This window comes from Juglans regia, chromosome 9, assembly GCF_001411555.2.
Source record: "Juglans regia cultivar Chandler chromosome 9, Walnut 2.0, whole genome shotgun sequence".
In the NCBI taxonomy this organism is placed as follows: domain Eukaryota; kingdom Viridiplantae; phylum Streptophyta; class Magnoliopsida; order Fagales; family Juglandaceae; genus Juglans; species Juglans regia.
The window spans coordinates 13,934,958-13,960,181 of NC_049909.1; the positions used below are offsets into that span (position 1 = coordinate 13,934,958).

The following is a 25,224-nucleotide window of genomic DNA, read 5'->3' on the forward strand; positions in this document are numbered from 1 at the left end:
GGCATTTTCCTTTTTTAAATTCTTAACAATTAACTTTCTTACCTCTTGGGCGCCTTTGGGGCCTTGGGCTGTGTTTGGCTGAACATCCGGCAGAAATCATTGCTGCACTGAAAAGTCAGAGAGCACGGGGAAAGTGAGGAGGCCGACGCTTCAATCAACAATAGCATCGCATTCCATCTCAAAACTCATACCAGGTAAGCATTGATTCAGCATTTTCGACAATCGAACCAAATGCTTCGTTTAATTTCCGTTAAGCTGCCCCAACAATTAAGGCGCAGAGCTTCACCAATCTGCCATGGCCACTTATACTCAACCTCCTCTCTCAAGCCCATCTCAGACCCCCCTAATTCCACGGACCCAAAATCTCTTACAGTTTCCTTCCTCCGAAACTCGTGTGGGTTGTCCTTAGAATTGGCCACTTCAGCTTCCAAGAAGCTCAACATTGAGAACGTAGAGAATCCCAAATCCGTTCTGAATCTGTTGAGAACTCACGGTTTGACGCAGAACCACATCATACGCTTAATTAGTAGTCGTCCATTATTGCTTTCGGCCGATTTAGGCAATACCCTTAAGAACATGGAGTTGTTTAAATCCTTAGGGTTCTCTGGCGCTAACCTCGCCAAAATGCTCAGCAAATACCCAAATGTGCTAGAAAGTGATGCATACACTGCTGTTGAGTTTTTTAGAGCACATGGCTTTGGTGATAAGCAAATAAAAACTTTGACTATGACGTGTCCTGAACTTTATGTGTATAATGCACAAAAGATTCTTCAGCCAAAGTTGGAGTTTTTCAAATCGTTAGGTTTTTCAGATCTTGAAATTACAAAGCTTTTATCCGTAGAGCCGTATATTCTAAAAAGGAGCCTCGAAAAACAAATCATTCCGTGTATTCAAGAGCTTAGGCGGTTTCTTGGAACTGACGAGAATGTCTTAAAGGCTATAAGGAGATGTTACGGAGTACTTAGAACAGACGTGGTGCATATATTACAGCCCAACATCAATAAGTTGATAAGCCATGGTGTTCCCCAGTCATTAGTTTTGAAACTCTTCTTTATAAGACCTTTGTCACTGCGTACCTGTGGCAATCGGTTTAGTGAGATTGTTAATGAAGTTATGAAATTGGGTTTTGATCCCAATTGTCTGAAATTTGTTCTAGCCATCCTGTCCATGTCACTAAATAGTAAAACGCTGTGGGAGCAGAAGTTGGAAGCTTTTAGAAATTTTGGTTTGTCAGACGATGAGATTTGTTCAGCATTCAAGCGGCAACCCTTGTGTATGGCTATTTCGGAGAAGAAGATCAAGAAAATGATGGGTTTCTTTGTGAACAAACTGAAGATGAAGCCTTCTATGATCTCCAAGAGTCCGATTCTTCTACTACATAGCTTGGAGAAGCGGATTATTCCGAGGTGTTCAGTTCTGCAAGTTTTGATGTTGAAGGGGTTGATCAAGGAGGATATTGCCATCCCTTATATGGTTTCAATGGCCGAGAAGGAATTCATGGTAAAATTTGTGAGCAAGTATCAAAATGAGGTTCCTGATGTTGTTAGCGCGCACCAAGGGAAGATAGAATTTCAAGGGCTCCCTATAGCCTTGAAGATGTGAGTACTTTTGACATAATCAAATGCGGCATTGGCTAAAGATCATGAGTTCAGTTTTAGTTCAACATGTTTGCAGTTGGGTAAATTACTTTCTGGAGGTGTCTCAGAAACTTTATATGGTAATTGTTCTTGATTTTGATTCCTTTTTTATTTGCCCCTCAATTATCATTTTACTGTTTGGATTTGCTCTTATTATCAAACCGATCCATTTGTCCATATCCATCTAAAAAGAAAATATTGAGAATTCGATATACCCATGGAGCTACCTCATATGGCCTCAAATAGTAATACATGTCCCAAATCTGACCACCTCTGCCTTAGAAAATAAAGATGATGAAATAAAAATTCATAAAAAAATTCAGCCTTAGTAATACGGGACACATAAATTTTGTGAACGTGGATTATTGAGTTGACACTCAATAATTGACGATGGTAATTGTGGATTGTGCTAGTATTATAATTTTGTGATTTGGGGTTCTAAGGTTCTGTTTCAATTTGCAAGCAACAGTAAATAGGTTAATGTTTGCTTTCTTATAATGCTTTGGTAACCTGTAATTCAAGGGATTGTTTGCCTGCACAGAATATTTCCGATGCTCTTGAGTCTTACCAGAAGAGAGGAGAAAAGAAAAAAGAAAAAGAAGAAAAAGGAAAATGCTCGGCTTGCCTGAAACTTCATTTAGTTGAGAAAGGGGAAAATATAAAGAAATAAATGAAAATTTTGTGCAAATAATTTTTATTATTTTTTATAATTTGAAAATGAAAGGAATTGAAATAACTATAAGTCATGTCCTCCCACTGCTTAGGGTGGAGGAGTTCCAACTCATTCCTGCTACAACCTGGGTTGATTAAAAGACACATAATTTGTATGCATATATTGACAGATTCATAAGAAAGTGATGTTTTGGTCATTAATAGTGTTCAGACAAAGTAAGTTTACTCATATGTAATATGTAATAATCTGGTGTGTGTATAACTCTGTTATGGTGGTGTAACTCTTTTCTCACCTCTCATGTTTAGTACATTTTTTTAAGGTGCTGTTATTTCTAGAAAAAGTAGCAAATTCATGTATTAATACTGAAGTGCAGGATGATGCTTCCATATCGTGGAGAAAAAGGAAGAAGCACTTTTTACCGGAAACTGCACAGTTTTCATGCCAATGCACATTTTTGTATGGACTCTCTCATATTGACTTCCAGATACGGAGACGAACACAAGCTAGCAGGATTTTCTTATTTTGCTGGTTTATGATGGGTTGAAATGTTTGATTGTGCAGATTTTGTGACGGAGTTAGTCTACATACAGACCTCATTTCCAAATGGAGATTACTTATGCAAGCTCATACAATTATATTTAAACAAATTTTAAAATTACAATAATATTATTTTTTAAATCATTTTTTTCTCTTTTACCCCCATTCATCATAGGTCAGGGTGACACTACAGTTTCCGCAGAATTCGGATTAGTGCATTTTTTTTTAATGTAAACATTTAAAAAAAAAATCATAATGTTATTAGAAAATACTTAATCACTAAATAAAAAAAGAAAAAGGTGTTGGGACCATTATCAAGATACTTAGGCTCTGTTTTACTTGAAAGATGAATAAAATCTTGTTACAATATTACTATTTTTTTGAATTTAAAAAAATTAAATTATTTATTATATTTAATAGATTATGTGACACTTATTAGAAAATTTTAATGGAGTAAATGTTAAAACCTTACACAGAATATAAATATTGATATAGATATTTATAGATGTATATAAATATACTTATATTTATGTAAAGCTGATTTGTCAAATTTTTCAGACAAACATCATAAATAACATGTAGAGAATATACTTTGGGATTAAGATTTATGCATAGTTGATTGAAAATACAATATATATATATATATATATATATATTTTTTTTTTATCTTACTTTTATAAGTTCAATGGTAATTCATCTATGTTGTCCACATTAGGTGAGAACTAAAAACTTGTCAGAGCTGAAACATAAATATAAGTCCAGGGCTTGCTTCTAGCCCTCCTCCTGAAATATAATATCAAATTGATAGCAACATACAACTATAAAAAAAAAAAAAAAAAAGAAGAAAAAAGGCAGGCATTCTAGGATGTTTAGGTGTAGGTGTGTGAAGACTGCGAGGCCTCATGACGATCATATTTTATCTTAGGTTTAGTTTATTTTTACAGATGAGATAAGATGAGATTGATGTGAATAATATTAAAATATTTGAGTTGAGATAAGATGAAATGGTTTCTAAATATGTGTGTTTGTTTATAGTGGTGAGATGAGATAGTTTTAACTTTTTTTAAAATTTGATAAAGTTGTGGATTCTACCAATTATGGTGTATTTTTAATTAATTGGGTAATAGTTATTTAATTATTTATCATTAATTAATATAAAATATTAATTAAAAATATAATAAATACTTAAGGTTATTAAACTAAAATTTGTAATAAATTAAACTTTATATTTTAAAATAATTTTTCTATTTTCAATTTATAATAAATCCAACTCAACTTGAGATGTATATTACAAAAGCTGAACCATGCTGCCAATTTTTCAGCTTTCGAGAAAGGAAATATTATCTATGGGACCCAACACATAGTTATTTATGTACAAACCTTGATAAAAATGCACACACACGAAAAATACTATTTTTTTCATGTTATTAATTCAGTATATAATAACCCACGTTAAATGAGAAATCGACTTTAGATAAATCATTGATTTTCTTAATTCGAGAATCTAAAGTAGCAGACACTTATATATTACTTTTATTAAATTCAAATTACAAAATTTATTAACGTTATAAACTGCAAATTGTGCGTAAGATAATCTCATTTCTAAATCAACACATGTCATCAACTAATTATATTCAATGCGCATTAAATAGTACCAATATTAAATATTGTAAAACATCCACAACTATTCTGCTTAACAAGTACACCACTATAATAAATAAATAAAATGATACATACACCACTATTTTTAATTAGACGCTTAATGGCCACCCTTATTTTCCCACATTGGTATGACAATCCCATTTCTTATTGTAGCCATAGCTTGGGCTGCTTCGGTCGCCATGTGTCCAAACTAGAAGATGACCCTACCCCATCACCAACCTACACCTCAATAGCAGGGAGCTGCCTCCTGCTCTAATACCAAAATAACCAGTCGTCGAGAGTCACCGTTCTTCTGAAATTATGCAGCACACAACATGCTGTCATGATGAGTCATTACCTCCCAATGGAATACACAGGCATTAAGCTTAAAATTTTAAATTGTTATTTAAGTACACCAAAAGTGTGTTCTATGATATTATGAAGCGATGAATGATGATAACTAAAATAGTTTTTGTACCCTCGAAATTGATGCTGATTATGACACTCACTTCTGTGGTACCGTTCTTGAGGATAAGAGGCAAAAGTTGCAAAATCCCTCTAGTGCATGGGAAAGCAAAATCGACCAAATAATATTTACCTAACAACATCGATTCCAAAACATATAGTGAGATGACTTGAAATGGAAAAAATCACAAAAAATAAAAATATTTGCATTAAATAATATAAGAAGTTTATCCTTAGACAGCATGGAAATTGGGCAGATCTTTGACCAATGCATGGAGAAAGACACGAGTGTCATGCGATGTTCCTTCCCATCTGGTGTATACAAATGTGAATTTCATATTGAAGTCACATATGCACAATACATTTTGGGCAACTCACCCATGCCGATTTCTAAATGTCTCATGTACTGAGATTGGTACTACGACATCCATCATAATGCCGTCCATCGCACCAATGCATTGCTATCAATGTAGAAATAAAATCCGGTGTAAAAACCTACATTAAATATATTTAGTTTATGGTTTCAAATGTAGTAGTTTGAAGTTAATTATTTGTTGTAAATCATTGAAAATTCTTTACCCTAAACCATGAAAAATTTCGGTGGTTGCTTGCAATATAGGGATTCACCTCGCCTGTGAAATTTGGCTGGATAATATGTCTCCCAAGTTCACATAGGGCATTCATCACCATTCTCACATGTTTATTAATTGTTTGGCTCGAATGTTAAAATCGGTCACCGACAATTCTTTAGGCCTATGCGTAGCCCACAAGCAGGCAAAAGATGGATACAAATTCCTCTACGGTCGCCGATCGTCTGAATCACACAATAAGTGATTTCCACCTAACAACGAGCATAATGAGTGAGATATTGATACCTCCATTCGAAACAAGTTCTTACAATTATTCGGATGTCCATTCAAAACTCTGATAATATACTCATCTCCCCGAATGCCTATGTTGTGTTGTGGCATTCGACGATGCCATCCCAGTTCACATGATATGATCCTAACAACGGTGATTATTTCAAGTGCCTCGTACTTATCACTACTAGAACTCCCTTCATGCTCGCTACTTGCATCTCCTCCACCCTCCTTCGCGTCTAATGTAGACTTCCTGGTAATCAATTTTCAGCATCCATTCTCTAACAAGTTTAATGAAGCTGTTCGAAAGATTACGTTAGAATACATCCATGTGAAGTATAATAATTAAATTATCATGTCAACAATTCCAAACAGTACTATTAAATTAATAATACATCGCCAATATGCTAAAAATGTCAAGAAAGACAACATTACATTAATACCAACTTAAGACAAGCATAATGGCATCTCATCAAATACGTTCAAATAAAGTAATTAATAATCCCTAAAAGCAAATGACATAAAGCACTAAAAATAGAAATCAACAATGCATGACCCACAATCGCCTATGCTCATCATCTATGGCTAGAAAGTCCTGTTGGGTCATGGGATCACGTAAGGCATTGAATGCATGGTAAAAGTTATCTTCCAGCAGCAGAGGCTGAAGCACCTGCATCAATTCCGCGCAATGAGCAAACGGATCCCATCTATCATCGATGTTCATGGTCGATCTCGATCCCTTACTTTGCTTTGCTGCGGAAGACTCAGCTCTACCCTCATAGCACTTCCGTCATGAAACCATTGTTTTCCTCATCTCATTGAAGAAGTTCAATAACTCCTCCTCCACCTGCCTGCTTGCCCCCCCCCCCCCTTTCTACGGTGACATGACGAGTGTGTCGATGGTCCCATAGAAGGTGTCATCATGTCCATGGAAACGTCTATGTCATCAATATTGATGAGCACTCTTGATTGTGTGCCCATTGCAGGCCCCGACATCGCATCTCTTCATCAAGCTGATGCTCTTCGTCAATGTTGGGGGTGGTTGGGTGGACGCATGGTGAAGTGGACCAGTGGCAACTGATGCGCCAAAAATCATGCAAAGCTCCACATACTTTGGGCAGCCCATGGTCCGGAAACAATTCTAGTATGATTTTGCCTAGTTAGAATATATGAAGTAGCTTATTAGATATTGATTAGGAAGACATAAAAATACAAGGAAACATGTATTGATGGAGTAAGTTGGGTATTTCTTTTTTTGTCAGTTTAATTAGTTTACCCTAATGGCATTTATCCAGTGCTCGTCACTGGCTATCACTGTTTTGATGTCGAAGTCCCATCTCATACCAGTTTGGCTCATTAGGTCAGTGAACTGCCACGGACTCTTCTTCAACCTTTGTGTTTTGCCCTCCACTTGGTTCACATCAAACGCCCTTATACCCACAATAGTAAGGCGTTGAGCATACAAACCCTGGTCCTTACTTGTGATCTTCCCTACCCATAGTGCACCACTAAGGGCGTCCCCATACATCATATCAATGAAAATATCCTCCATCCCATCCACCCATAACTCACGATCAGTGTGTGCATTCTCCAGATCATCTATGTGAAATAACTAAAAACGTAGATGAAGGATAAATATAGAAGGCTAGTGAAGAATTGGAACAAGTAATATTCATTAATGCATTTGAATTAATCAAAAAACTAATAATTTAACAACAACAAATGTGGGCCATACCTAGCGAGTGTGAGTTATGCGACACACGAGCGTAGATTGTAACGCTAGGAAAATAACAAAGGAGTTTAGAACTTGGCGAGTCTTGGTGACATGCTATACTTGTAAAAACCAGTAATGGGTCTCAATGTTTCTGCCTTGTTGAGGAGCTGACTAAAAGCTTCAAAACATAAAATGAAAAGATAGGGTGATAATGGATCACCATGTCTTATGCCTCTCCAAGGTTTAAAAATAGGTTGAGGGTTTCCATTTATTAGAATCGAATAGGATACTGACTTGATGCAGTGATTGATCATATCTATCCACCTTTTTGCAAACCCCATTCTTTCCATCATAACTGCTATGAAACACCATTCCAATCTGTCATAGACTCTATTCATATCTAACTTGAGTGCCATATAAGCATATGACCCTCTCACTTTACAGTACATAGAATGTAAAACCTCAAAAGCAACTATGATATTGTAAGCAATAATCCTTGAATCAACTATTTTTAAATAAAAAAGTCCCAAACCGAATAAGTATATTGAGAGCGGGTCCTTTCCTTTTCGAGAAGGGTAAGGTGGAGATCCTTTCTTTCCTATCGAAGTGTAAGGTGGTGGTCTAGTTTTCTTTGGCAATTCTCAGCTTTTTATGAAAAATTCAAGCTACTCAAGCATGGCAGAAGAGTTGGAACACTTGTGGTAAGGGTTTACTCTTGCAGAGGAAGAGCAGGAAGAAGTAAAGTTCACTAAAGTTGAGACAAGAAGAGCATATATTAAAGGACATAATTGCTTGATATTACTTATTCTGATAGACAAGAACATGAACAAGGAAGCTTTTAAAGCTACTATGACAAAAATATGGAATCCAGAAGGTTGGTTATTCTTTAAAGAGGCTGGACATAATAAGTTTATAGTTGAATTTCAGAAAAGGGTGGATATGGAAAGAGTTCTAAATGAAAGACCTTGGTCTTTTGATAAATCTTTGATCTGTATTCAACAATTTGATAGTAATACTCCACCAAATGAGGTGAATTTTAACCAAGAACCTTTCTAAGTACAATTACATGGATTGCCTTTGGCAGCAATAATTTATGAAGGTGGGGATCTTGTAGAGTCAACATTGGGGGAGGTCATGACAATTGATGTTGATGAAGAAGGCCTAGGTTGGGATAAGTATCTCAGGGCTAGAGTAAACCTGGATATAACTAAACTCCTAGCTAGAGGAAGGATGATCAGGGTGGAGGGTAAACAAAGGTGTACAGAGATCAAATATGAAAGGCTACCATTATTTTGTTTTCTATGTGGGGCGATAAAACCTGTTAATAGGAATTGTGCTATGGAAAAAGCTCGAAGAAGCACAAAAGGAATTGGCATAGCTCAATATGGTCAATGGTTGAGGGCTTCTCTTGTTATAACAAATAGACCTGAGGATAAAAGAATAGCAGCTCGTGGTAGAGTCCATAGAATTGGAATCCTATACAAATTTTCATATATCTGTCATTGTTCATGACTCAGAAAATGGAAAGAAGTGGCTGCTCACAGGGTTCTATGGCAATCCTAATACAACACTAAGAGAGGGAAGTTGGTAATTGCTGAGGAAATTGAAACCACTTGACAACAAACCATGGATTTGTATGGGTGATTTTAAGGAAAAGCGATATTCAGTGACCCTAATTGGGCTCTTGTTTTTTGGGATAAGCACTATATATGTTTCATTGATAGAACTATCCCAAGAGTTTGATTTTAAAGCCACTGTCACAGCCTCACATACCTCATCTCCAACTGTTTGCCAATGTTGTTAAAAAAACTCTGCTGAAAAGCCATCTAGGCTTGGGGAGCTGATTGGATTCATGATAAATACTACCTCTTGAACCTCTGTAATTGAGAATTCTTTGAGCAAGCAATTATTCATTTCTTCAGTCACTAGTTGTTGCATTGGTTCCAAACATTCTCTTTTACCTGAAGGGTTAGAAGTTGTAGACAAATTGGTGAAATATGTTTGAAAAATATGATTGATCCCTTGTGGAGTATTGTAATTGTAGCCCTCTTCATCTTGAATCTTGCTGATGTAATTAGCTTTTCTCCTTTGGGATGCACACATGTGATAAAATCAAGTATGTCTGTCCCCCTTTTGAAGCCAAGTTCGTTTTGTTCTTTGTGTCCATTTTAAATTCTCTTCCTCTAGGCCCCTTATCACTTCCTGTTTGAGTTGCTTAATTTGTTGCATATCATTTCCAGTACTACTTTGCTGAAGTTGTTGCAGTTTTGCTTTTTTTCCTCAACTACTCCTTTGAATTTTTACTCCGGACCTTGCATCAGACTTGTAGCTTGTTTTTGCACTTACTGAGCTTGCTGGTAACTACTGTGATTGTTCTTCGAGTGGTGATATTTTCTTTCTAGACGGTAGATACTAACCCTTTGTATTCATCTTTTTGGCCCCAAGTAAAATCATATCTGAAAGTTCTATTTTTCCTGTTGCCATATTGAAATTGAGTATTGAAATTGATGATGAGAGGGTTATGATCAGAGGTACAAGCTGAAATTGTATGGATATAGACATCTTGATACATCCTAAAAAATTAGGGGTTAGCCACCACTCGATCCAGTCTTTCTTTTGTGAAATCTAGGCCTTCCTTGTTGTTTGACCAAGTGAACTTAGGTCCTTTGTATCCCATATCAAATAATTCACTATCCTGTAAAGCTTTGCTCAAGGACTCCATTTGAATATTAGGCCTTGAAACACCCCCAATTGTTACAGTAAGGAGTGCCTACTACATGCAAGGGGACCTTCAGCAAAGAAAAAAGGCACAATATTCTCAAAGCACAAAGCATTGTCAAGACTTTGGCAACTAGGCATTCCCCTAGCTACAAAGATTTTTTTGTGGAGAGCTTGTTTGGACAGTTTACCAACTAAAGTCAATTTATGTAAGAGGAAGATTCTGGATGATCAAACTTGTCCCATGTGCCTAGTGGAACCCGAAACAACAGAACACATCCTTTGGGAATGCATCTCTGATTATGATATTCTAGGCCAATACTCAAGAAATATTCAGAAAACCAGGCCTCTTGCAAGAGAATAAAGATTTTGTTAGCATAAATGTACAAGAAACTGGACAAAAATGAGATGGAAGAACTAGGTTTGGTTCTATTAGTTGATCCAAACTCAGTCTTGCATAGAGTTAATCAATTAAAGTATGACCTTGCAGCTATAGAAACCAGAACTTCTAACCATCAATCTTTCAACATTGCAAGGAATGCTACATGGGAATGCCTTCCTATAGGTTTCTGCAACATAAATTGGGATGTGGTTGTGGATAGACTGAATTTTACAATTGGAATTGGGGTTGCAGTTAGAGATGAGAAAGGAGATTTCTTGGCAACTATGAGGAAGAAAAAATTGTTAAATCCTGATCCTTTGATAGCAGAAGCTACAGGTGCACTTATAGCTGTGAATTTTGGTATTGAACTGGGAATGAGAAAAGTGGTGCTAGAGAGGGATTCAAAGAGAGTTGTAATGGCAATCCAGAAACAGGTAACAGATGAAAGCTATTTTGGGGGTGATCACATCAGATATTAGCTCGAGGCTTTATTGTTTTGAGTCTTGTGTTACCAAACTTGTATATAGAGAGGGAAATATGATTGCACATACACTTGCTAAAAATGCATTGAATGTAATAGACTTTATAGTGGACATGGGGAAAGCTCCCCACTGTCTTCAATGTTTGTAAGGAATCAGTTGATGAAGGAGAATGAGGTTTATTTAAAAAAACTATTTTTAAATAAAAAATAAATTAAAGTCAATAAACAATATCTCATCAGCTTAATGGGATGAAAATGGAATAAAAATATAGGTATATGGCACATAACTCTGTTTTTTTTTTTATAAGTGTAAGTATATTAATAAAAGAATAGGCAAAAGCCATGTTCAGTACAAAGAATGTCCTAGCTAAGTAGGAACATTAGAAATAAGGAAAGCATGGAAATCTTGGCCATTAAAGTTAACGGAAATGGCCCAAGTACAAAGAGTTCTAAAAAAGAAAGCATTTAGCTCCTCCATTGATGTTTCTTACGCTCCTGCCATAAACACCACATGACACAAATAGGCAACATCTTCCATATAGCCTTGATCTGTTGGTTACCTCTTAGATCTGTCCAACTAGCCAACATCTCCACTACAGACTCGGGCATAACCCACCCCAAGCCTAGTCTTCTAAATACTTCATTCCAAATCCCTCGAACTATATCACAATGTAGTAGAAGATGGTCCACTGATTCACCCTCGTTCCTGCACATGCAGCACCGATCTGTGATGATCACCCCTCGTCTTCTCAAATTATCCGTTGTGAGTATCTTACCCAAAGAAGTGGTCCACACAAAAAACACTGCTATGAGGGGTGCCTTGGGTCTCCAAATCCTTTTCTAAGGGAACTGGGTTGGAGGTTCTTTTAACAAAGATTTATAATACGAGCGAACCGAGAATAATTATTTTCCCGTATGTATCCACCACAACCGAGAATAAGGAAAGCATTACAAGCAACTATATGGCTTCAGGGTTTGCAACTTCAGTCTCAGCTTTGCTCACAACCAATAGCACATTATCATGTTCATCTCTTACCACAGCTCCAATACCAGCTTTATGTAAATCATAAAACATTGCCCCATCAACATTCAATTTGCAAAACCCAGCTGGAGGGACGTGCCAGGAACAATCATTACCAGTTTAGTTGTAGTCCATGATTTGGAGCCTTTCTTAAAACACAGAATGTTTAGGGCATAGTTCACCACTTGCTTAGGTTCCAGTCTGGTCTGCTCAAAAGACAACTTATTTCGTCTGAACCAGAAAACCCAAGCAAGGATAAAAACTTGTCAACCAGATCTTGCTCTCATTTGCTCACCACTAGCTGGACAATATCAGCAACTGACATATCCTCATGCACCTGTCTAAACAAAGGCAAGTTTAGTAGCCATGAATCTTTAATAGTAGGACAGTGAAAGAGTGCATGTGCCACATTTTCTACGATAGCATTACAGAAATCGCAAAAGAGACAAATGTCAACCCTCTTATTATGTAAGTTCTACTTTGATGGAAGACCCTCATAGCAAACCCTCCAAGCAAAAACTTTTATCTTATTAGGCATACACATTTTCCACACAGCCTTCCACAGCTTATGATCATCTTGAGCCCTAGAACACCCTGCAACCCTTGGGCTAAAAGGGACCTAAAGAATCGATCGGCACTCCTCACAGAATATGAACCATTTCTCTCATGCCTCCAAATCAACTGATTTGTATATATTCCTCGGCTCAAAGTAATCTTGAAAATATCAGATGCTACCCTTGGATTGAAAAGGGCTCTAATTGTGTTAACACTCCACTAACCCGAGTCAAGATCAATAAGAGAAGCCACTGTTAAATGATCATCAACCGTTACTTCCTCAAACAACTCATCCTTTAAAGCTGAATGTCCAGGTATCCAAACATCATCCCAGACCTTAACTGAATTTTCATCCCCAGTTCTCCATTGACAAACCTTCATTAGTCACTTTCTTGCTTCCAAAATGCCTCTCTAAGCAAAAGATGGATTAGCACCCAGCTTTGCCTCAAAAAATAAAGAATGTGGGAAGTACTTTGCTTTATAAATCTGGAATAGCAAGGAGTTAGCTTGAGTAAGAATTCTCCATGATTGTTTAGCAAGAAGAGCAAGGTTAAAAAATTTTAAATATTTGAAACCCATTCCTCCCTTTTACTTAGAATCACACATCTTCTCCCATTTAACCCAATGGACTTCTTTTCATTAACTCTTTGCCCCAAAAAAAAAAAAAAATCTAGCTATCACACTCTCCAAATCCTTGCACAATCTGCTAGGTAACATAAAACAACTCATAGCATTGGCAGGTATGGATAATGCCACAGTTTTGATTAAAATCTCCTTGCCCCTTGAGATAAAATCTTCTCTTTTCAGCACTAAAGTTTTTTCCACACTCTTGACTTAATCTCAACAAAGGTAGTTGTTTTAGCTTTCCCAACAATTGGAGGAAGACCCAAATATTTCTCATATTGCTGAATTGTACCCCCAACCCACATAGCTATAATTTCTTGCCTAACAGATTTAGTGACATTAGAGCTAAACACCATTGTTGTTTTATTGATATTTATCTTTTATTGATATTGATATTGTTGTTTTATTGATATTGATATTTATCTTTTGTCCTGAGGCTAACTCATATTTTCTAAGAATAGCTTGGATAGTTTGAGAAGTGCTTGTATCTGCTTTACAGAATATCACAGAGTCATCTGCAAACAACACGTGGTTCACTCGAGGAGCACCCCTACATACTTTTATACCTGCACTGTCTTCCTTATCTCAACCTCTTTGAGTAGACTTATAAGACCTTCAGTGCATAAGAGGAAAAGGTAAGGAGATAAAGGATCTCCTTGCCTCATTCATCTAGAGGGCACTAAAGTATTTGTGGGACTTCCATTAACCTTAACTGAAAAAGTAACAGTGGTCATACAATTCATAATAAGCTTCACCAAACTGATAGCAAACCCTAACTTTAATAACATCCTTTCCAAGAAATCTCACTCGATCCTGTCATAGGCTCTAGATATGTCAAGTTTTAGAGACATGAAACCCTTTTTTCCTTGCCTCTTATTTTTTAGAAAATGGACCAACTCATAAGAAATTAAGACATTATCAGTGATGAGCCTTCTAGGCACAAATGCACTTTGCATAGATCCTCATTCATTGTAGTAGTGACTCGAGATCCCACACCCTCCAGAACATCCATAGCACCTATTTGAGATGATGAACTGAATAAGGACTGAAAATACCCTCTAATATAATCATCTCTCTAAACACCTTGAAGCCATTGACCCCTTTCATATGAATATGATTCCTTTTCTGCCTCTGCGAAGCTTTAGAGTGAAAATACTTAGTGTTTGAGTCCCCACTATGCAGCCATAGCACTTTAGACCTCTGTTTCCATAACAATTCGTCCCTTTCTAACCACATCTGTACTTCCTTCCTGATATTCCTTTCTTCTTCAAGATTAACAGAATCAGGATCTAAAGATTGCAGCCTTTGTAACATCAGCTTTGCCTTAGCTAGCTTTTATGGACATTACCAAATGAATCTCGGTTCCATTGATTAAGTCTATTGCCATAAAGTCTAATATTATCCATAGCTCCAATCATACAGCCTTCAAAGCCTCTTTCTGACCAAGAATGCTCAATAAGATTTTCACAATCAGGATTACCAATCCACATTGGTTCAAAATGAAAAAACTTTTTCCTTCTTCTAAGTTGAACCAACCCTTTAGTATCCAACCAAATAGGGACATGATCTGAATAGGAAGCAGAACCATGTTGAACAATAGCCTCATTAAACTGTTCAATCCATTTAGAATTGGCTAGACATCTGTCTAACCTCTCCCAAATAACCTCACTCTCCCTACGATTACACCAGGTGAAAGGGGTCCTTTAAAACCTAGATCATGAAATTGACAATCATTCAACACAGATCAAAACCCTCCATCTGAACTCCAGGCCTCAATCTTCCTCCCCACTTCTCGTTAGGGGTAAATATTTTACTGAAATCACCATAAGCCATCCAAGTTTTATCCACATAATTTGATAAAGTGTGAAGGATGGCATTCGACAAATACAAACGTTTTTTTTTTTTTTTAGGAAAACAAATTTCATTAAATCAAAGAGATTAAAAATTGTTCTTATCAAGTCAAATGGACTGAGATACATATATTGAGGCATTATCCCACCACATCTCAATATTCTCAACATTCCAAGCATATAGTGTCAATCTATGTGCTGCCTCATTGCCCATTTTGCGAACATATAATATAGCACATTGTATTTAGTCTTTGTATTTCTTTTAATAAATTTTCAAGAGATGAGAAAGACTCTCCAGATAGTTGAATTTCATTAATTAGCATCAAGCAATCACATTCTAGGAATAACTTGGGGTTACTCCAATTAACATAAAATCGCAACCCCCTAAGCATAGCTAGAGCTTCAATAGTTTTTGGGTTTGTCACTTTTATTTTCCACTTTCCTAGCTGCCATAATAACTTCAATTTGTTCATTTTTTAGGAAAGCACCCACTCCAACTTTCCTTTGGTAAAAAAACAAAGCACCATCGACATTTAACTTTAGATATCTTGGTGGAGGAGTTTTCCGGTAGCACAATAGCTTTGAATTCATATGCATAGAGGATGGTACACCCTTCTGAACTTTCTACACCGATAGAGCATACTCAATCACATGTCTTGGTTCATGATAAACATTTTCATATATCAGTTTATTCCTTTGGAACCAAAATCCCCATGCCATTGAAAATAATGTGGACAAATCCTCCTGATTGCCTTCTTCCTTCACTAAGAGCGCCAAGTCCCAAACAAACTTCAACTGCTCAGCCTTTTGTAACAATGGGATATGTTTATTCCACTACACTCGGATTTCTTTGTAGAAAAATAGAGCATGTGCAAGATCCTCCATACTTTGCTAACAGAAAATACATTTTCTTCGACTGCTACATATTTTTTGCTCAGATTATGAAATGTTGGTAGGGATGCTACGGGGGCGGGTAGCACCACTTCCCTGCACCCCTCCCAGCATGGGGCGGGGGGTGGGGCTTTCACCCCCGTCCCCCACCCCTGGGATGCGGGGGGCGGGGTGCAGGGCGGATTCCCAATCAGTCCCGCCTCATTTTACTTAAAAAAAAATAATATATTTTATTTTATTTAAAAATTATTCATATGTGCAAAAGTAATTAAAAATACATTTTTAAACCCAAATTTAAAATTTAAAATTTAAAATTTGTAAATATAATTATAATTTAAAAACTATGTAATTTTTAAATTTGCTAATACATATTTTGTGTAAATTGTAGTGTATTAGTTTTTAAACTATTTAGTTTTTAAATTTGCTAATACATATTTTGTGAACAAGTCTAACATATTGTAATATATATTTATATATACACAATTTATAAAATATAAATATAGATTTATGTTTATATATATGTATATAATATATACATATATATAAATGTAAGTGGGGGCGGGCAGGGGAAATATGGGGCAGGGTTGGGCCCTCCCCACCACCCGCCCCCCCTAGGAGCCCTAGATGCTGGGCGGGGGGTCCCGCCCCCGCATGGAAGGAGCGGGGTTGCCCACCCCCGCCATGTGGGGGCGGAACTGAAGTGGAAGCGGGGTGAGGCCCCGCTGCCCACCCCTAAATGCTGGTAATCCATCTCGACAGGCCCTCCAGGCAAAAATCTTAATTTTGTTAGGGAGTTTCATCCGCCATAACCTCTTCCAAAATGACCTCACTCTAGATTCCATAGAGCTTTTCCCTAATTGCTGCTTAGATCTGTTACGAAAGAATTTATAAGCACTCCTTACAGTAAAGTGCACATTCTTCGCATGATTCCAAATCCACTTGTCTTCATTGGAGCTAGGACAAATGATGATCTTTAAAATTTCTGTTGTGCTGCAATATTTGGATTGAAAAGAGCTCTAGTTTTTTTCACATTCCACCGCTGAGTGTTATCATCAATAAGAGAATCAACAATAGCATCCATCTCTTCCATTGTAGCCAGATCTGTGAATTGTTGGACATTAAGACCTAGAATCCAAGGGTCATGGAAAGCCTTTACACATTTTCCTTTTACAATTCTCCATGTAACAACCTGGGTGCATAAGTTTGTTAGCTTCCCATATTCCTCTCCAAGCATTGCAATCCAAAGCAATCCACAGGAAAGTAATAACTCGGTGAGTCCGAGATCGAATCCACAGGGAAGGGTGTAGAATTGCAACCCAAAACAAGAAAATCAAATAGAACAAGAAAAATTAATAGGAAAGATTATCAAGGGTTGATTGAGTTGTTGGAAAAAAGGGTCAAAACTATGGAGAAAAATATCAATATATTAAAACAATAAGGCTTCGGGATTCACACACAATGCATCTGATGATAGTTTCAACAATCTATTTTATAACTCAACTAAGCTTCATACGAAGGATAATATTAGTTGGATGATTTAGCAATTAAAGCACATATTACTTTTCAAATATAGTTTCATGAATTGGTTTGATTTTAGGTAAAACTAATCTAGAGAATTTATGAGCAGGGAATTCTATGCATTCAACGTGTCTGGAGTCTACAATAAATCAAAGAATTATATAGAACAAATTTCTTTTCTAAAATGGTAAATCAATCTGAAAACATCAAAATTTAAACATAAAAATCATAAACAGATTGTTAAGAACATACCCCAAGATGGATGGGCTTTACCCTACACCTAAGCAATGTGTTTAGCAATCCATAAGTAAAAGAAAATAAAACAATAAACTAGGATTTTTCCTGGCCTCCCTCCCGTCAATTTTGTACTAATGATATGCTTATATAGGGAAGAAAATAAACCCTAACGTTTTGTTGATTCCTATATAAAAAATCACTTAACTTTTAGGACTTATATTGATAGCTTCATAAGCGCTTCAGTAGTTAGAATTTAGAAATAATTATTAAGAAAAAGTTGTAGCCCTTTAAGATAGCTTTCTAACCCATTAAGAATCGTATCAATCTGATTTGTGCGTAGAAAGTTATGATCGAAACACTAAAGTATGTCCAGGCTGTCTCCTAACGCATTTCGAACTTGGACTTCTTGTGGATTCCTTCTGTGATTTCTTTTTCTTTTTCTTAATCCAAATTACTCTCAAACCCTAAAAAAAATATTTATGAATTAAGACTCATTTAAAGCATAAATTTGAGAAAAAACATTATTCCAAAGTAACCTATAATATACATGAATTAACCTAAACTAAATGTAATAAAGCTATGTACTAATAAGATAAATGTGCAAAACTAAGCTATTATCAGACTAGTTATCTTAAAGTCAAAATAATAATATAATATTATATATTTTAATAATATTTTACAAATTTGTTTTTATAATATTTTGCAAATACATTCTATATATTAATTAATAATTTAATTTTAATTTCATAATTTAATTATTATTAATGAAATAGAATAAGGTAGAAATAACGGACTATTTATCAAAATTGAAATGGATCGATAAAATAGATTTTAAAATAATTAGATAATATAATGGTTGTTGGAAATGATTAAAATATTACTTTGGTGAGTGAGTAGTGTATGGCTAGTCCAATGTAAAGGATTTTACTCATACCTAGCCAAAATATGAAGATGCATTGACATTTGGCTAGTCTCAATACTCTAACTTGCTTAAAAATAAAAATAAAACGAGTTATGGAAAAAGTGGGAGTAATTGCCTTGTAAATTAAATGTCGTATGTGCATGGGAGGGTGAGGGAGAGAAAAGGAAAGGGGAGTTGTTCCGTGCAGGGGTATTTCTTTGGTTTTTTCATTTTTCTAATTTACATGTGCAATCCAATTGTTCTCCTAGATTTATTGTGAGTATTGTTTAAAACCTTACTCATTTTTTGCCTTTTGCTTTTGGTCTTATAGTTGACCAAGACCATCTTTAGCCTATTGTTGGCTTTTCAACTTATTGTTAGCCCTTTGTTGGTCGGACTTGAACCATTGTCAACGTCTTGTGGACTACAATTCCAGATTTGATATTCCAGCTGCTGGTCACTTCATCATCACCACCACTTTCATCGTCTCATCAGCAATCAATCAACATATATGAAGGTTACATTTAAATTTCAAATTCAACATTTCAAAGTTCTACAACTTAAGTTTGAGGGGGTGTTAGAGATTATAAAACATTGACGTCTAGCATGTGATTGGTTCTTGTGGGAGCTCGGCTCCCGAGCATGTGATTCGACCATGATCAAATGGGTTGGATCACATGGGGGCATGGTTCTTGAGAATTTGATCCAACCGAAGATCAAATTGATTGAATCACATGGAAACTCGACTCCCGAGCACATTGGATGAAATAGATCGGATCAAGTGGGAGATCGGCTAACGAGCACGTATTTGATCCCCGATCAACTTGCTCGGATCACGTGAGAGCTATATTCCTGTGGGGCAAAGAAAGAGATCTTGAACCCAAGGCAAGCAATAAAGCTCACCCCCTTGAAGAGCAATATTCGCACTTAACCGAGCAGAAAGTGTTCGCACCCTCCAGCAAAAAGTGCTCCTCATGAAGGGTGAGCAACAACAGTGAGTACTTTGTTGGGATGTGAGGTAAAGTCCTCGCATCCATGAGGGTGAGTGATGTCACTGAAGGAATGCTCATCCCCATGGGTGAGCAAAGCACTTTTGTTCATGATAAAGGCAAGTGCTCGCACCTCAGGGCGAGTAAAAACCGCTTGCAACTGGGAGAGCAAAAGTGCTCAAACCTATGGGCAATCAAAAAGTAAAAATAAAAAATCAATCAGTCTTTTCTGTAAGTCGTGCTCAAATCTAATTGAGCAAAATTGCTCCAATCTACTAGTGCAAGCAACAACAACTTGCACCCCTGGGTGAGAAATAACAGCTCGCACCCCATGATGAGTAAAGGGTGTCCCACCAGAGCGAGCGACAACATCTCACACTCAAACAAAAAGGCTTACTGCCAGGGCAAGCAAACAATGCTCTTATCTAATGGCAATCAAATGCTCTCTCCCTAAGAAGTGTTTCTCCTAGGGGCAAGCATTTAAAAAAATAATATGGTGATGTTTGCAAAAGGTGCTCATCCCTATGAGCAAAAGTCAAAAGTGCTTGACGCCCAAGTTGAGCAACATCATCTTGCACCCATTGGGAGAGCACTTTGCTTGCATTATATGCTCGGATATCATGCCCTATTTTCATAAGTACCTGACTCATGATCATATTGGTCGAATTACAAGGAGCTCAGCTCCCGAGCATATAAAGTGTATCAGACTTCCAATAGTATACGATCAAGGCCACGACAGAAATTCTAACAAGAAATCTCCATAACATAACCATCAAGCCAATGGCAGAAATATCCACCAGAAATCTCCATCTCCAACCCACGACAATGGCAACGATGTGGGTCTCTGGTGCGAAAGTGAAGATATTTTTTATTATTTCCACTGCAAGTCATGTAGTGGTTAGATGCAGTCACGTAGATGAGGTCATCCATCTCTTTCATGGCTCGCGCCATGGTTAGCAAATAAATGTGGCTCTACAATTTTTCTGGAGAAGAAGAAGTCTGAAGCAAGAGGAGAGAAGAAAGAACATAAAAATGAAGAATACGAAGATGGTAGATGGAGAGTGGGGAATAGGAGATAATGAAGATGAAGCTTGTTCGGGAGATTTTTGGTTGTAATTGGTTGATTTGATTTGTATTTGGGTTGTTTTTGTCTAATTTGATTTGTTGTAGGAATATTTTAATCAATTCGGATAGAGTAATGCTAGATAATATCTCTAGATAGGACTGTTCATCCGGGTTCCGGACTAGGTATCCGGGTATACCCAACCCAGAACCCGGATTTCAAACCCGAGCCAGGTTCCGGCTCGGATTAGCCGGGTTATAACCCCGGCTGGAACTCGGATGAATCCTGGTTTTTAAAACTCGGAAATCAGGGTTCCGGGTTCTACCAGTTTTTTTTTTTTTTAACAAAAGTCCAAGGTATTAATTTTCTTTTTATTTTTTTTTTTAAAAAGGTAATGTTGAAAAGCATAATGTTTTTTATTTTGTTTTATCTAAAAGCCTATATTTCTATTAAAAAGCATAATACTAATGGAACATTGTCCATAACGATAAAAATGTATCAAAATGGAAAACTAAATTTTATGTAAAAAATAACTAAAGTTACAACCTAATTAGCATTTTAACTAAATGCATGCAAAATAAAATAAATACAATATTCATCATGTAAAATGCATGCAAAACACAATGCACTACATATTACATTATTTTATATTTATACATTACATTATAAAACACAAAAATTACAAAATATGAATTTTACAATCAGTAGCATGGTCTTCCATTATCAACTTTTAATCTAGTATTCCAACTCAGTGGCTTTTTGGGGTTAGTTCTCAAATGTTGCGGTTAGTTCTCAATGGCAGCCCCATTGAACTGAGATTGGTAATATGAATGTGAATCAAGAGCAAGCATCTGTACAAGAGAATGCATAATATCAAACTCAATCTATCAACCAAACCATTTAATAAAGCAATTCAAAACCAATTCAGTAAGCCATGATATTCCAAATACATGTTCCTGTGAACAGAAATACATGAAGGGCGTAAAATGCAAGAAATGGCTTTTACCCACAGACATGCATGTGAAAGGAATCCCCACCTAATGCAGGATAGACACAGCAGGTTAGGTTCACAATTCATTAAATCTGAGTCACACATCACAAGACAAATCTACTCTCAATTCAGAATAAACCCATGTACTTGTATGGAGAAATGGAATGGAATACTTTTACCTTTGGGGACATAAGCAGAGAATCATGGCAGATGATGCTATCTTTAGATGACCATAGGAAGCATTATAATTTATGACATTATCATTAATTACAATTCTTGCAAGCGATAAGTAGAAATAGAAGTCAGTTTCATGTTATGTCAAAAGAGAGTAATAGTTTATCCGACCTTATCCACAAAGACAGACACAACAATGCAAGTAAAAGAAACAAAGGGCTATGCTCTGCTATCTAAAGCTATACACATGCTACAGACACGAGGGTGCATAACTGTCAACCACAAACCACACCAATTTAATAAATAAAAAACAATCAGTTTTAACAGCTTCACTACCAACATACAAAGAAGAGATTTACGCTATAGAGTCACAGACAGAAGGGTGCATAACCGTCAATCATTTTCAGCTCTCAAGAACACAACCAAGTCCCCTGCAACCAGCTTATACCCATGTTGAACAACATATACTTTATTCACATGTTTAACAAAATTACAAAAAAAAAAAACAAACCCATATCTATCAAAGATTCTTTCATTCAAACATTTTCATCAAAACAGACCCAAATCAACAAAGTAATAAAAGGAAAAAATCCTAAAAAAATTGCTGCAGAGAAAGCAAGCAAATGTTACCCAAATCACAAAGAACAAACCTTGGGGTCAAGAGGATGACGGCGAGTCGGCGACGACGATGAGGTCACGAGGATGACGAGGTTTCTTCAATCGGTATTGAGGGAAGACCTTCGAGCCCCAAAAGAAATAGGAAGAAGAAGATGAAATCACTGAAAGTGACCTTAGATTCACTCTCTTCAGTGAGCGACAGAACTTTGCTCGGCAAAGACGCTACGGTTTCAGTGAGTCAAAGAGAGAGAGAGAGAGAGAGAGAGAGAGAGAGAGAGAGAGATGGAGGGATGGAGACGGATGTGAGAGATAGAGAGAGAGATGGATGGGAGAGTCTCAGAGTTAGACGGATGCGAGAGATGAAGCAGCTAGGGTTACATCTCTTCCAATTTATACAAACCCCGGGCGGTACCGGGTGTTTTTTATGGAACTCGGGTTTCATACCCTGGTCCGGACCGGATGAACCCGGTTATAAGAATGCGGGTTTCGGCTCGGATTTGACTCGGGCCGAAAACCATAATTGGAACCCGGTTATTCAGGTTTCGGACCGGGCCGAGAAAAAATTCGACCCGGATGAACAGTCTTATCTCTAAATGATTTAATAATATGATACTAATCACATGAACTAAAAATTCATTTAATATTTCTAAAAAACTTGTAACACAAATTCTCGCATTCGTAACGGAAGTATGAATTATGAAATACCCATTAAGAGAGAGTCAAACGTATTCGCATTCGTAATAGAGCATCCAAATTGAATTTAAAATGATTCCAAAAAAAGAAGCCGTTGCACTTTACCAAAATGGCATCCTCTGTTCTCAGGAAAAAAAAATGGAAGAATGCCATCCCCTTTAAATTTTTAAAAATACATACAAAAATTGTTCGTCAGTTGCCGCAACGGTACAGAAACTAGAATCCAATTCATTTATATACAGAGAGAGCCATTTAGCAGAGAGAGCCATTTAGAAGAGATATATCATATCTGAGCGAGCGAGCGAGAGAGAGAGAGAGAGAGAGAGAGAGAGGCAGAGAGAGAGAGAGAGAGAATTGAGGGAGACAGATATGGGGAATTCTTCTCTCTTTTCGTCTCTAGGGAAGTGGAAACCTTCTTGAGCTCCCTGAATCAATTATTTTCCAACATTTTCTTTCATTTTTTGTAATCTAAACATTGTAACTATCTTTTATGTGTATTCCTTCCAGATTGAAAAGAATTCGAGGAAAGTAGTTACTAAAACACATAGATGGCGATCAAATGCCTCCGGTCGAGGTACATTCTTTTTTTCATCTTATGGATTATTTACGAATTTGTTTAAACTATTATTCAGGGTTTCCATTTTATTGTGATTATTTTTTTCATTGTCTGATTTGGTTTCTGAAGAGGTTTTAATATTCTTTTATCCATGGAATTCATCCAAGACTTCTATTCTGATTCCTGGATCATTGAGAGATGGAAGAACTCGGCGCAATCCGACACCATCTTGGACGTTCTCCGCTTTTTGAAACCGTGGTGACGAATCCAATGTCAAACCCATGGCTGGAAAGGTGTAATTATCTTCCTTTCTCTATCTCTCATTTTTTAATGACTTGAAGATCTCAAATATACTGTTTGGTTGCCGAGAAAATTTTGTGGAAGAAAAGCAAAGTTGTTCCTTCCTTGGTAATTTGCTTAATTGAAAGGAAAACCAAAAAGAGAAAATTCGAATTTGTTTGTTTAATTTTATAATTTTATAGCATATACTCAAATCCTGTTTGTTTAACTAATATTTGTTGTTCTGTCAAATTCTTTGGGAATTAAGCATCTTTGTTCGAACTACTTGAGCTAATTATAAGGCCGAACAGGTTGAAGATTGTCAAAGAAACATTTCTCTGATTCTTTAAAATATTTAACATACGCACTTTTTTTTTTTGTTTTTCTAATCAATCTAACATACGCACTTCATTTCTTCTAAATGACCTTTTCTTTTCTTGTTCAGTTGTTCCCCCTTTTATTTTCTTCCAAAAAAATTATACCCCTTTCAATATTGGAAGAGAATCATTTCGAAAGCTCAACTCGTTAATAACATCTTGAAAATAAATAAATAAATAAATAAATGATGTCTATGTCTGAAACTGAAACCAGCGCTTCTAAGCTAATGGTCGTGGAATGATAGTTAGCATTAGGCCTAATGTATTTCCCGAATGTCTGCTCATTTAGTTAATTGTTTCATACAAAGTTCTTGTCTTTTAACAAAAAACGACAGTATGGTCAGTAGGAAATTGATTAGAAGCTCTTGGCTACTTTGATAGACATACCATGTTCTGTAAAAAACGACATGTAGTAGTTCAATTTCAAAGGGAGGTCCAAGTGTTTTGCATTTGTGAGGCCAATAAGATTGGCAATGTTGAGCAACGAATGTAGATTTAGGGATTGAGGCTTAAAACATTAGATAAGCATTCAGTGAATGAGAGAAACAGAGAGAAAATAATATATATTTAGTAAATTGTTGATCTATGGTAAGAAATTAGTTTTCATTTTTTATGTGAAACGGACTGATTTGCTGTATAGAAATGTTAGTATTTGAAGGAAAGGACCAGTTCTTCAAAATTTCGGATTTGCTTATTGTAACGGTCTAATTTGGTTTGGGAGTATGTTGCTGCTAGACTATGTTACCAAGTATTTAATTAAGGTGACTTCAACACCACCT

At 36.4% G+C, this 25,224-nt stretch overlaps 1 protein-coding gene and 1 long non-coding RNA gene across 4 annotated transcripts in view; both read left to right on the forward strand.

Annotated features, from left to right (window-relative positions):
* The window catches only part of LOC109011684, a 28,297-nt gene extending 25,305 nt beyond the window's left edge, over positions 1–2,992 (forward strand). Inside the window, exons 1-2 of one of the 3 annotated variants that reach the window (XR_004802402.1) lie at positions 36–1,717; positions 2,679–2,992. The gene's annotated coding sequence lies outside the window, so the exon portion shown is untranslated. Of the gene's footprint in view, positions 1–35; positions 1,718–2,678 lie in introns of those variants that run through there. The other 2 variants (XR_004802401.1, XR_004802400.1) reach the window with 2 other exon arrangements.
* Positions 2,993–23,584: 20,592 nt separating this feature from the next.
* Positions 23,585–24,114, forward strand: LOC118349383. The gene is made up of 2 exons (XR_004802351.1): positions 23,585–23,807; positions 23,957–24,114. It is a non-coding gene; the product is annotated as an uncharacterized LOC118349383 (long non-coding RNA).
* Positions 24,115–25,224: the final 1,110 nt, after the last annotated feature.